Raw genomic sequence first — 14,502 nt, forward strand, 5'->3', positions numbered from 1 at the left:
CATGTTAGCCATCTCTAAGGCCTTGAGATGAACTGGCCTCTGGATCATCCTTGATGACTTTCGAAAATACGACCACAGTCTTTGCCTCTATTGGAAAAACAGCGTTTCAGTGTTCGAAAGATATCTTCAACCGTTTTGATTGTCTGGCACTGCTATGTTCCTGTTCCGAATGCCTTCACGCCGCTTAGGCCTGCTTGACAGGACACTCCAGCATCCTAAGCACAACCCCTGTGCTTTGCCTTAGGGTTTGATGTCTGTACTGGGGTGAATGTATGACATTGTTCTGCATTCTGTCCATCAATACTTCTTTTTGCATTTGCCTAGGACACAACACCTGGCGTTGAGGTCATACCGGCTCACTTTACACAGATTCTGGTGAGTAAATTACTGTTTTATTCTTTGATGTCTCTTTGCGTGCACTTTGTCTTCACTGCTTTCAAATTGTAACATTATCTTGCAAATTGTGATTATTAATAGCTTCTCTTTGAAAACCCTGGTTGTAACTGCCTTTAGCGATAACGCTCTGGATTACATATGACTGTATATTGCATAGCAGTACGGTACCTTGATGTATTGTCCGACCAGCCAGTTCTTGGTCATCGATATGTAGATTTCTCTGCAATGCTTTCTTTGTTTTCAACTTCTTTAGAGCAACTGGAGTTGCCCTTTGACTCCACATGCGTTCAGCATCTGTTCCGTACTTCGACTGCAACACACGTCATGCTCTAGCAGATTGCTTTGACCACGGTAAACTCTCTGGAAGAGCACTGACGATCTGCGGGTTACTTATCCCCTAACTTGTGGCCAGTTGTATTGTCCTCCCCAGTATGTAGGCCCAGGCACAGCTCAAGGAATTTCACACCGCAGAAATCAGCAGAGTTACCAAAAAACTCCATGAGATTCCACAGAGTTCCAACCCTGGTGCCATGTCATACTAGATGAAGAGTAATTAGCTGTTGTGAACACTAAAAGGCATAAGGGTATTTAAGCTGTTAGCACTCTACAACCTTATCATGCCCAGTACAGACAAATAGACATGCCTAGTGTCTATTTCCGCTTCACTTCCCTGTCACTGAACCGGTAATTCAGGCTAAATTCAGCACCACGACCTCATTGGCAGACATTAACAACCCTACATGTGCAGTTTATAGTAGAACAATCAGTTCGGATCCGCAGCAGTTTTGTTAACTTTGATATCCAATTTGGCATTTTCTGCCTGCCACCCTCTGCTGCTCAGAATATCAGCGCTAGAAATGGTGCAAGATCGTGCCTGCAGCCACACGCATGCCAGAAGTCGTTCAAATCACTTGAGCCTTGTGAGTCCTCAGCTCCTTCCTAAACTGACACCAGACACTTTCGTGCGCAAACATAAAGAAAGTCTTTGTTTCTTCATTTAATTTCAGCACCACAAATAATTTCCTGTTCAGTTTAAATAAATAATTGTGCCTCATCATTTTATACTGCATCGTGGAGCACTGGGAAAACAGATTCCTCTTCTTAACTCCTGTGACATAATTGTGAGATAATTAAACTGTATATTCGTCAGTCTTGTGTTGGACAATAGCACTATAGAGTGGAAAAAGGCAGTATCTACTATATTTAAAACCTAACTCTTCAAGTTATGTAGGGGTAAGCAGCGACACTGGCGAACGCGTCGGTAAACTCCGCTCCGCCGGCCGAGTTTTGTTGAACTCCATGCTCAAAGCGGAGCACGAAGTGGCAAAATTCCACCGGCGGAGCGGAGTTTAATGCCCACCTACACCAGCCTGGGTACCCGCCAATGACTATGCCACACACAAAGCTTAGGTTTATACGTCATTATTAATCTGCATATAACTACGAACCCAACATTTGAAACCAGCCTTCAATGCATTCTGCTCTAACACCTACGTCACAGTTCTACAGAGTCCCTCACAAGCCAAAAGGGTTCCATCATTTCTAACTAGCAAGATGCTACATTGATAACGGGATTTATGATTTGCTCCAGAGGGTACAGAAGTATAAAACTGCAGATTTGACACCAGGTGCAGTGGAGCATGATGGCTGGGGAATTTAAAAGTAAAATAGTTCTTTCTATGAAGGTGAACTACCCCGCATGCTAAAATATTTTGGCTGTAAAAGTGATCCAGGCTTAAAAAACATCACACACTAACCCCATATCCCTCACCCCCTAAAATGCCTTCAGACTTATTATCAATAGTACCAAATTCTGTAGTTAGTTTTATTAATGTTTTAAAGTTATCTGTAGGGAGATGGATCACATAATATTTTTAATGCACCAAACAGGGATTTGGGCTGTTTTATAGGAAATGCATTTTTCAAATGTGTATAAAATTAGGAAATTACGAAGTATTAGTTGTTTTTTCTTTCTATTCTTGATGCACAAATTTGAAATTTGTGGCAATTTGGAACGTGATTTATCCAGGTTTAGCTTCTTCAGATACTAGGGCCAATCACAGATTAGCTTTAAAATATGCACATGAGCATATTTTTATATTGTAAATGTGCTGATTAAACCTAATCAATAAAGACATTTAAACTGAACATAAAGAAAAGAGTAAAAACAATAGCATGCAAAGAAATCAATAGAAAGTTTTTGTTGCCATAGCATTCCATTGTCAGTGTTACCTCGGAAACAGCAGTAAAAATGCCGGCATCTGCCTCACTAAATCAGTGCAGCACAGTTGTTCTTCATAACCTTTCAAAAAGAATACTACCACGAAAACCTCACATCAGTCATAATACATGTGATAAACTACTCCTTTACTCATATTATAAGGATATTGCAAAAAAACTGAGAAGTTCCTTCAGAAGGCCAAGGAACTCCGAGGTGGCATGCAATATCCTCAAAATGCCCAGCAGAAGCAATTTGATTCCTTATAATACATGGTCACACCATCATCCTTCCCTCAAACCACTTAAATTCTAAAGGGCATATTTACAAGAAATTATGCATCAGTGCTCGAAGGTAGGGATGCGTCAAAATAACTTGTGCCTTGGTACAACAGAATCCTGCGCCATGGATGCGTGGTATTTACAGCATGGCACACCATGGTGTAGGGATCTGTGTGCGTCAAAAAAAATTACTCACCCTTGTGCGCCATAGCATAAGGAAATAAGACGTTACAGCTGGAAAAGTGACGCAGGGCTGACTTACGCGTCTTAAAGTGACGGAAATTGGCCCTATGTCACTTTTGAGTGCGGAAACGTCAAAAAAGTACAGAAACTGGTACATCGGGGAAAATAAGTGGCGCACTATACAGAAGGCAGCCATAGAGTTGAGAACAGGCAGCCGAAGCAAGAACAACAACCCCAGCACCAGCCAGGATGTCCAGGCAGAATCTCCAGGGAAGAGGAAGTCCGGCTTCAGCGAGGAAGAGAATAAGATCTTGATATCTGAGGTGCCACAACACGGACATCAGCTGTGTGTCACCTCCAAATTGCCACTAGGGAGGAAAGAGGCCAATTGGCAATCCATCGTGGAGAAGATCAACAGTATGGGGCAAGCTCTGAGGACTGTCACCAGCTGCAAGAAGCGCAGGCACAATTTAAAGCGCCAGACAAAGGAGAAACTAGCCAATAACCTGAAGGCAGCAATGCAGACCAGAGGAGGAAGCCCAGTGCCCATGAAGGAGCTTAATGTCATGGATGGGTTGGAGGCAGCTGCCATCCCAGACGAGTTGGTGGCGGGAGTCCCAGGATATGACAGTGCAGCACAACAGGAGCAACCACAGCTGCAGGGTAAATATTAACAATGGGCAATATGGACAAAAAGGTCATGTTGTGCAGTGCACCCAGCTATGTCCCAGCGCTCCACTGTGCTGTGTTAAAGTGGAAATGGTAGGAAGCTGGATCATGTCCTGTTAAAAGGCTCAGTAATGTGACTCACACTGTCCAGTTACATGTTGCACAGGTCTGTTCAGCTCCGTCATGTTTTTCCATTCCATGTGTGAAGAGCAGCACCAGTCCTGGTGCACCTTTGTATATTGGCTCACAGACTACAAATTGAAGCAGGTGGCACTGCATGTCAATTTGCTGCGCTAACCTGCGCTAAAAGAAAAGAGCAGGAATGTGCAGTATCTACGCGATAGGGCACATTTTTGTCCACTTACACTGTGCTGGGGCACAAATGGCTATCTACCAAAAATGCAGGCACCCTTTCACCATGGTGCAAGGGTGCCTGTGTTGAAATTAGGTTGTCTTTGTGCAGGAAGGCGCACCCTCTGTCACTAAACACAACTGTTACCCCACCCCAGGGGAGGCATAGACTTTTGATGCATTCCCAGGGGTACATATCCTTGTAAACCTGGAAATGCATCAAAACCCATTGGTTTTGCATGGGAAAACCGACCGCAATGCCCAGGGTAAGTCCCCCTGATTTAGAGTAAGGTGATGCAGTGACTTGCGCTGCCTTGCCTTACTTCATATCTAAAAAGCCATGAAAAGCCACTCAAAGCGGCTTGGCGTGGCATGGTAGATATGGGTCTGCACTGTGCGCCACTGGTACATCACAAAAAGTGATGCACCGGCAGCACAATGGCCTTGTAAATAATTCCCTTGAACCACACACAACCTGCTCGGGACAATGCAGGCCATCTTGTACCATAAGGCCACTGTGTGTTTCTTGGGCCCATACACACAAATCTGCCCTGTAAAGGCAAACAAATGGCATGGGCTTGTCAGAGGAGAAACAGTTTACCTGAGGGGGGGGTTGTCTGTTGGGCATGTGAGGTATCAGCACATAGGAACATGCCAAGAGCCCCTTGTATATTATCTGGAATGTAAATACATAGTACACAGCTGTCCTGACATGCAGATGCCAGTTGCTGTGGCAGGAACCACCAGAACTCATGCCATTTACGAAATCTGAGTGGATCAGGGTTAATGCAAGTGAGGTACACCAGAGGATCACCTTTGTTGAAACCAAAGATGATGTGTGGGCCTGGTGGACCCCTGGTGGTGGAGTGCATTGTAAATGCTGGCTTAGTAGGTTGACTTGCCACTGTGTCTGAATGGGGAGACAGTGCATAGCAAGGAGGTCAGAATGAATATGTGTTTGGCAAGGTAGCCTAACTAATACACATGCACTGCTGTATCTGTCAATGTTGGACTAGTATTGAAGCTGGGAAGGGATGACAGAGAAGAGCCCACTGGTGTACAATATCCTACATGTGATGTGGTCCTGGGACAAGATGTAGCATGTGCCAGGGGGGATTCTGAAGGGAAATTGTCTCACCATGCCAAATATGTCTCAGCAAGAGGATGAGAAATAGGGATCTGTTGATGGACATGAAAAACTAGTCTGCCACCACAAAGAGCAGTAGTCAGTGATGGTTGGAGACTGAGGTGGATATGTCCAGTTATGTTCCACAAAGTCACCTATTCCAGCACTACTACCAAGGGGGGTACAGCTTGACCCTTAACCCTCAATAACAGGCAGCCATGTCAGTCCATTGGGTATGGTCACATATTTATGGTGTTGTGGGCACATGAGACTCAATGTGTGATCTGGGTTACATTACTGTGTGGCATTAAGTTGAGTCACTGGCACAAAATGAGGAGTGGCAGAGGAGGCATGTACATTTACAAGTGAGCAGGTCTGACTCACAGGTTGTGTTATACTATTCAGAGACCCAACTATGGTAATTATCAAAGGGTGTGAGTGTCAGTGCTAGCAACCTACCTAGTGTGACAGGGACCATCCCCTCAGATTTGGTACACAGTTCCCACTGTCCACAAAGAGGAAGCCAAATGTGTATCCAATCAATGCAAATGAGTGGCCACAAATAGGAAATACATGGTAAGTACATGCTGTCACACACTCTTGCAGTGTAGCAAGGTTCGTCGGTGTGTAGAGTTGTGCAGGATCTGTGTTACAAAATCAACTCTTGGCTACATGAATGCACAATGTGCATGCAAGACAGCACAATAAGGCACAGTGCCATAGTGTACAGCTTGAAAGCCAGATGGCAAGTTCATAACTAATTAATGACCAGGCGAACATCACCTGCAGAGGAGCAGTGGTCACAGGGCATTCTGAGACCCTGGGGAGTAAGTGGAATGTGACTAGTAGTGGCGTCAAAATGTTAAAACACAATCAGCATAGGTAAAAGGCTACACAGGCTGGGCTGAACTATATTAGGTAAACCCTATGTGCATGTAGACAAGCAAGTAGTTACTCAAGGTCACAAGCATGAAGTGCAACAAGCACCATGCAGCTCATATATAGGGTGAATGAAGTCACAGCACAAGGGAGATTGTGTAAGTGGCAGGCATCAATGCATGAGGCGAAACCTCCAGGAATACTCACATTTGTTAGACATTGTTATCCATACAGCACATGCAGCACTACTCACATACACACTGCAATGGTATGGGAAGCTCTGTTTAGGCCTGGGTGTCCATTCACAGCAAGAGTGACACTTACATTTTACAATAAGGTGTGAGGATACCTTAAGTGAATCCATTGCAAACTTGCATGGACCCTTTCTGTAGGTGTTCCTCCTAGTAACACATGTAAACAAATCCCACTGCATGTGTCTAAGACCACCTAACAAGAAATGTCAGCTCCTATGCAGTTAGTCGCAAAGCATTTGTAAAAGTATAAAACATTCTATATTTGTTTCTAACTCTAACTTATGAATCCTAAACCTAGCTACACTAACTTATATTGCCCATCCTAACTACAATAAAATTAACCTAACCTTTCTAACCTACAATAACTCATCTAACAACAACCTTAACTACCTAGCCCAAACATATTTGCACACAATAACTACTCCTATACACAAACTAAGCATACATTAAAATCTATATTTTGTTGTATTTCTTTAAAAGTTTATTATTCTTTCTTTTCATTTTCATTTTTTATACATATACTAAACATCACCCCCCCACTTATGAAACAACCCACCCATATCCCCACCTATCAAGATAAAAGCTAAAAAATCTTAAAAACAAATAACAATCAACTATACTAAAGTAACCCTATGATAAATCCTAAACTAAGTTATGCTAAAGTATCTATGTAAAATCATCATGATAAAATAAAGGGGGAAGGGCAGGATCTAACAGAGTGGATCATATTTGAGCACAAACCGGTCCACCCTCTGCTGCAAACTGTTAATGCTGCACATGGTAATGTCCAGCTGCTGCTCAACACCTCCCATACGTCTTTTGAGCTCAGCCAGGCTGTTCAATACCTGTAGATCAGTGACAGATGGCTGCCCAGGGGGTTGCTGGTTGTGCGTGTGGCGCAATGGGGTTTTGTCCTGTGGAGGGTCCTGGAATGGGTCCATCTCCCCCACCATGGGGCACATTAGCTGCCTGGCTGGGTCCTGCCTTGGATGCTCCCTGTTGGGCCTGTTGGACAGTGAGCCATTTGTCGGCTGCCTTTTCATCCACTTATCGCCGACCTATCCAGTGGTATGCCCGGGAAACATGCCTTAGGTGGCAGTAACGGACTTTCCGGATCCCATAAGCCTTGTCTTGATCTGGCATCATATTGTCTGTTGTAGAGTATGGAAATGTGTATCAGACATTGCTGATACTGAACAGATTTCATTAAATTATATCATTTAGTAAACACAAACCTCACTTGTGGCATGTTCAGACCATACAATGACAGTTAGCTTGGCAAATATGAGAATGAGCCTTCTGAAATACTTAGTCCTCCAAGCCAAAAGTAATGAGGCAAAGGTACCCGTGTTACAAGACAGCATATATACAAAATGGCAGCCTATGCACAAATATACCTAAACACCTAATAGTTCTGAGACCAAGTAGTATATGTAATATGGAGTACACAAGGCATGGCACATATCATCACACAAGGTACTCCCTGTGGTGGTTCACGCAGCATGCCTTAGGTTTGAAACATAGATGGAGGGTGGCTAGCTATCCAACAATCCTGGCACATGGGAATACATGGAACCATACAATGGGCTCCAAGTACTGTGAATCCACCAATAACACTTGGCCCTATACATTCGCTAGTGTCTGCTCACATACGTCCGTGTGGATTGTGAGCACGATGCACATCACATCAACATACTGCCATGAGATGAGTGTGTGCATGAATGCTGTAGTTCTCATATGTATGAGTATCCTGTGCTGTACCTTGCATGCCTTTTCCTACAGATAATCAAGGCAGGGATTTAACATAATGACACATTATGGGAACAGCACCAGTATTTTGACTGTGTAATGCTCTGTATGCTGACAACACAGCACACACAATATGTTGGTACATATCGTCCTCTCACTTACTACATCCTTCAAATAGTATGATCATGTGCTGCTCAGCGGTCATTGGGCAGAGGAGGATATGAGTCATACATTTGCCATCATTACCCTTTGTGGACTGGTGACATGTTCTATATCTAGTCATACCTAACCATTCTGCACTGAGGTATGATTCCTCACTTCCTCTGTGGCCCTGGCTCGTATTATTACCATACATGTCCATGTGCATGACCACTGTAGTAACATGCAACACACAAGCAAATTGCATTTGAGATGTCGAAATGCAGGTCCACATTGTTGTTGCATCATACGAAAACACACCAAGCAATGTTGGACATTCAGACTCTGCTTCAACTTCTAATTTTTCACAGAGATGCAGATATCCGAGGGCTGCTCTGGTACCGATGATACAGGATGACAGTTCACACATATCCTGATACATGTGGTCTGAGAAGTGTTTCCCAAAAATCTATTCCAGGGTCAATCACACACAATCCTCACATAGCACAAAAAACATTCAAATGACACTCACCGGTAGCACTGAGATCTTATAAAGTTGCCACCTCTCCGATTGTGTGTGGCACAGGTCCACCTACAACACAAAAACATGGAACAATGCTCTATGAAAGTTTTCATGGTACACTGTGTACAAAAGAAGCTCAGTACATTTACGTAACAAATGACTCTTACAATCTGCATATTGTACATGGAGCATAAGGCAACGTTCAAATGGATTAATGATGAACAAAGCTATGGCATCTTGCCGTGTCAATGAGTAAAACCAAGGATATGACGTCTCTGCTGCACAGACTGCATACCAAGGGGCATGTTTAAAAATAATTGGCATAGGGTAGTGATGCAATTCATTTTGCTGCACTACCCTATGCCAATTTGAAAGGGCAGGAATGTGTCATATATACAAGATACGGTGCATTCATGTCCTTTCTGCCTGCTGGCGCACAATTTGCAGTTGAGCGTCTGTGTTGTTGGCAAGATTGTTTTTGTTCAGGAAGGGACAGCTTCATGCACTAAAACAATCATGAGAGACATTTTCCTCATTCCATGTATCCTGCAGATTGCAGCACACATGGAAAGAGGAAAACACGAGGAGAAATGTAAACATTTCTCCTCTTTACACCTGCTCTAGGGAGGCGCAAGGTTTTGGCGCTGCCCCAGTTTTATGAGATATTATAAATCGAGGGCAGCGTCAAAGTCCATGGCTGTTGCATAGGAACACCCTCATCAACGCCCATGGAACACCTCTTTGATGCAGAGCAAGGCAAGGCAGTGACTTGCGCTGCATTACCTTACTCCATATCTACAAGGGCACGAAAATCCACGCGTGGTGGCTTTACCTGGCCTTGTAGATATGGCTAAACTCTGTGCACCACTAGAACGTCACAAAAAGTAACGTTCCAGGGGTGAAAAGGGCTTGTAAATAAGTTCACAAGTTCAAAAACATCACTCATTGTGACATGGTGCAAGGGCGCCTGCCTTTGACTGCTTTGTGAACCAAATAAATGCGCAGACCACACTCAGCAGGCAAACTATGTCGCTGACACTTTATCAAAACAATACGTGCCGTTTGCTATGCTACACACATCAGACAGCAGCCATTCATGTTCCTTGGCTCCGCTTTGCTCATTACATGTCACTACTCTACAGTGAACGAGCGTTACATATTATGGCCCTGTTCAGGCGCACCACGGATTATTACAAATCAAGAATTTGACTTGCATGTAAAATTGCTCGTGGTGCTGATCAGAACCTCTCCAACCTGGGACGTCATGACATACATGTGAGTGTGCTCACCTGTAACATACATGGAGGGTGGGGCACCCAGTTTAAACTCAGTAATGACCTGCCAGGACAGATGATAACAGTTCATGCACATTGGCAGATGGGTCCACAAACACCTTTGGACCTCCCCTGCACAGCATCGTCAGTTTGGGCTACTGCTAGGCCACTGTGAACAATGCTCTGGCACACGTTTGAGACTGAACAGATTTAGCCAGTAGCCTGGCTTACCAAGAACAAAACATATCTGCTACTTGAGTCATGACATCAGTGACAGGTATCTGTCAAGGGGACACATCTACCAGCTCTTGGTATATCTGTACTTACAGGCAGGCCCACCATACAGACAGGCCCACCACCTTCCAAGCCGAGATGGCCAATCAGATCCTGCTCCCGGCTGATGACATCCACCCACCGGTGTTTCAGTTGACGGATGGTGCGGTCCTCCCAAAAACACAGTCAAGATGGAACTTGACTTTGGACCACTGCTCCTTATGGTCACGGATAGTGTACCCCAGGATGACCCTACCACCGGAGGCTAACATGTTTGGCAGGAAGGGTTCTATGAGCCACAGGAGGTCCCCAAACTCATCCTCAGATAGGTTGCAGGATCTGCCCTTCCCCGACATGTCCCTCAGAAAAATGAGCAGCCTAAAGACTAAACTATCTGATACTACAAGTATCCCCTTAACCCTACAAGCATGAACCCCTATTAGGACACACACCCAACAATACATTGCACAAAACAATACAAAATACAATCACAGGACAATAATGACACTTTGGGGACACAACACAGACAGCACAGACAGCAACAAGACCAAGAAACACCTCAAAAATCATGAGCCACCAACAGCCTTGCCAAGTACCACGCATTGAGCGTTACAGTAATGCATTTCCATACTTGCCCCCACATTACCTCACATAAATGGCAGTGTCATGCATTTCAGAGCTCCTCTCTGAGTCTCTCATGACAATCTCAATTCCCAGACAAGGCCAGTGTCCTATTACCAAGGATGAGCTGGGACTCTGTTTCATTCAAACCCAAGTCTGCTGCTGTGCATAGGCAAAGCGAGGGTCTCCGGGGTCAAGGAGTCAAAAAACAGACTGTTAAAATCCGTATCGAGCATTTTTGCCTCCCTTTTTATCTCTTGGCATCTTGACCCAAACTGGAGAAGTATTTTCTGACTTTCCTATTTTGTAGTCTCTCACTCATAGAACCCAGAGTGCTGCAGTTCCGGCAACCTCTTACGACTGCAGTTTAATTTCATAGCAGTTGTGAACCCTCTGCAGCCGAGGCAGGGAAGGCAGCTGCTGTGATTGTCTCTGACTATAAGAAGGGCGAGTCGGTCACCAAGTTAAACCACTAGGAGACTCTGGAGGCTGCAGGTCTTCCAAGAGTATAGGACGCTGCAGTCAATCAAATATACGTTGGAAATTTCCATGGATATGTCTTTCCTCTGAGGCCTTCTCTGCAATGTCCCAGACAGTGCAGTGCCACAGCATCATGTGAGATTACATCATATAAAACAGCCTTGCCACGCAGTCTGCACAAGCACATCCCTGTTGGGAAACTGGCTGGTCTTACTTCGTCTCAGTGAATGGCCAGTACAGCGATTTGAAATGTCTTGATTAGATTAATAAATAAACAGGGGCGGCTCCTCCACGTGGGCGGAGGAGCATCGCCCCACTGCTTTCTCGCAGTTCGAGAAGCAGAAAAGGGTATTTTAAATACCATTTTATGTTTCTGCTTCTCGCACTGCGAGAAAGCAGAAGGGTGTGCCTGGTTGGGGGCGGGAGGTCCTGCAGGAGTCCAGGAAAGGAGTGGCTTGCCCACTCTGACTACTGCGCTGACTGTTTGGTCGGCCCCAGGGCCGACCAAACCAGTCATGCACACTCTGCATTTTCTCTGTGTAGGCTGCATGCGGCCTACATAGAGACAATGGCCTCCCCATAGACGCCTGTGGGGTCGGCGTCCTAGCCAATCTCAAAGCTGCCATTGCAGCATTGTGATTGGCTTAGGGGAAGGGAGGGTGGCTGCCTCCTTCCTGTATGGAGAGGAGAGAGGAGACGCGACGCAGGACCGGAGGGGCTGGTTAGTTTATTTTTTATTTAATAAAATTACCCACCCCCTCCTCGCGCAACCCCCTCATCCTCCCACCCGCGAGTCAAGCCGGCCGCAACTGCAAATAAAACCCTTTCAACATCTCTGGGGTTTTAACTATTATATGCCTGCTAGAAACATCGCACATGCTTTTATAGTGACTATAGACATGAGAACTAGTATCTGCTGTGAGACGCCTTCACTGCTATGATTGGAGTCTGAGCCTTTTCCATTTACTCAAGACAAACTCACTTTAAAGGTATCACCAGGCTACTTAACTCCAGGTTTTCCTACACTACATGATCACTTCACTTAATGGGAAAAATGCATTTTACTACATTTTGATCATTCACCTCAAAGAGATAAGCCCTTACCTATCTCACCTGCACAGTGATGTTACTAAGTTAGGGAGAAGCAAAGGACAGACTGTCTTTAAGCATGAAGTAGTTTCAGGTTTGGAATTATTCAATGACCTCTGCAACTGGAGAGACGACATGCGACGTGTGTTGTACAGAAGCTATGTGTGAAGAGTATTACAAATGGGTAGAAGGTATGTGGAGGATTTCTGCCCTGCGTCTTTGAAAATGGTAGACACAGAGAGTGTGACAGACATCTCTATATGGAGTGGGCTACTGTACAAAACACAATGGGGCATATTATCAAGAGACGGCGTTAAAATTATCGCCGCTTTAGCGGCAGAAAACTGCCGCTAAAGCGGCGATAATGGGCTTGATAATATGCCCGTGAGAATTCCCATAGGAGCCCATGTTCTGGTGTCAACCTGGGCTTCTATTGGAATTCTCTGCAGCATATTATCAAGCCCATTATCGCCACTTAAGCGGCAGTTTTCTGCCGCTAAAGCGGCGATAATTTTAACGCCGTGCTTTATAATATGCCCCAATGTGTCTTTGGTTTGATAAGCTTGCTAAGTGTTGGTAAAGCAACAACGTTGAATGGGCCAAGGTCTCTGCAAAAACAGAACAGACGGTGTGTCAGTGGATCTGTGCAAAGCACTAGTAAAAGGGACTCTGTAAAGTGGGAGAGGTAAGGCAGGTGTCCTTGTTGGTCTTTTCACAAATGACTTTGGCTGTTTTTATGACATCATATGTTTTGGGGGCTGCAATGTTAGAAGCATGAAGTAGGTGAGAGTCTGTTCCAATGCCCTCTCTAGGCAATTACGTTGAACCAAAGGAAAATTAACCTAGTGGCTTGGACATAATGCTTTATTCAACACATTATAAAGTGTCAGTCAAAATGTCACACATAATGTATTGAAATGTCACCCATAAGCAAGCTGCAGAAATGGAAATGCAACACATAAAGAAACTGAAAACTTGGCAACATAGGAGTCTCATAGGCAGAGGGTGCATTGTCAGAGTTATGCAAATGATGGGCCTGCATTTCTCTCCCTGTCCTGGGAGTTCAGCTCAGAGAGAGGACCTCTGTACCCTCCTCTGACTCCCATGAGGGTCTCTTGTTCACACCAGACATCCTCCGGACTGTGCCCGCTCACCTCTTCTGCTGGAACCACGGGCACAAGCAGTGGTGGCTCCTCTGTGTGCTCAGCAGGACTCGCTTACTGAGGGAGCTCCTGGGTAGTCTCAGCCCGTGGTGTTCCTTCTGCATGCACAAGATCACAGATTGGTGACTAGCGAAAACACATGCACCCTTGCACCATGGTGCAGATATGTCTGCGTTGTGGGCTCAATTGTTTTTATGCAGTAAGGGACACATTCCTGCACAAAAACAAATGAAGCCTTCTTCCCTCTTTGTATGTGTACTGAATAATGCAGTACAGATAAAAGGAGTAAATAACAAGGATAAATAAAGTTATTTCTCCTTGTTACACATACCCTGGGAGGAACACATTTATAACACATTTCCAGTTTCCCCAGTCCTCGTAATTCTGAGAATGTGTCAAATCGCATTGGTATTGCATGGGGAAACCCACCATTAGACCATGGAACACCTCCTTGACGTAGAGTAAGGCACTTCTTTGCCTTAGTCCACATCTATGAGGCCATGCAAGGGCACAGAGGGTGACCATGCATTGCCTTATAGATATGATTGAGAGAACTGCTCCACCAGCGCATTATGTACAGTTACGCTCGAGCAGCACAGGCGTTTGTACATGACACCCACAGTGGCTTGACAGGTCTTAATATGTGTGACTTTGAGAGTTGTATTGCACATGTGCCATGTAGCATGTTGCAAGTATGGGGCCCTCACCTGCTACAAATTCCCTGCACGTTGATGGAATATGTGTGCTTCCTATTGCAATACAGGTGGGATGTAGCTGCAGGAGGTACAAGTTGCACACATGTGCAGTCTATTGCCCCAACACATGTGGGAATCCG

General features: G+C 44.9%; 1 long non-coding RNA gene across 1 annotated transcript in view; it reads left to right on the forward strand.

The window, feature by feature from the left end:
* Positions 1-320: 320 nt before the first annotated feature.
* LOC146833657 (uncharacterized) overlaps positions 321-14,502 on the forward strand; it is a 50,271-nt gene continuing 36,089 nt past the window's right edge. Inside the window, exon 1 of the long non-coding RNA XR_014960261.1 lies at positions 321-375. This is a non-coding gene — a long non-coding RNA (uncharacterized LOC146833657). The remainder of the gene's footprint in view (positions 376-14,502) is intronic.

Source organism: Triturus cristatus, chromosome 4_2 (genome assembly GCF_964204655.1).
Source record: "Triturus cristatus chromosome 4_2, aTriCri1.1, whole genome shotgun sequence".
Lineage (NCBI taxonomy): Eukaryota > Metazoa > Chordata > Amphibia > Caudata > Salamandridae > Triturus > Triturus cristatus.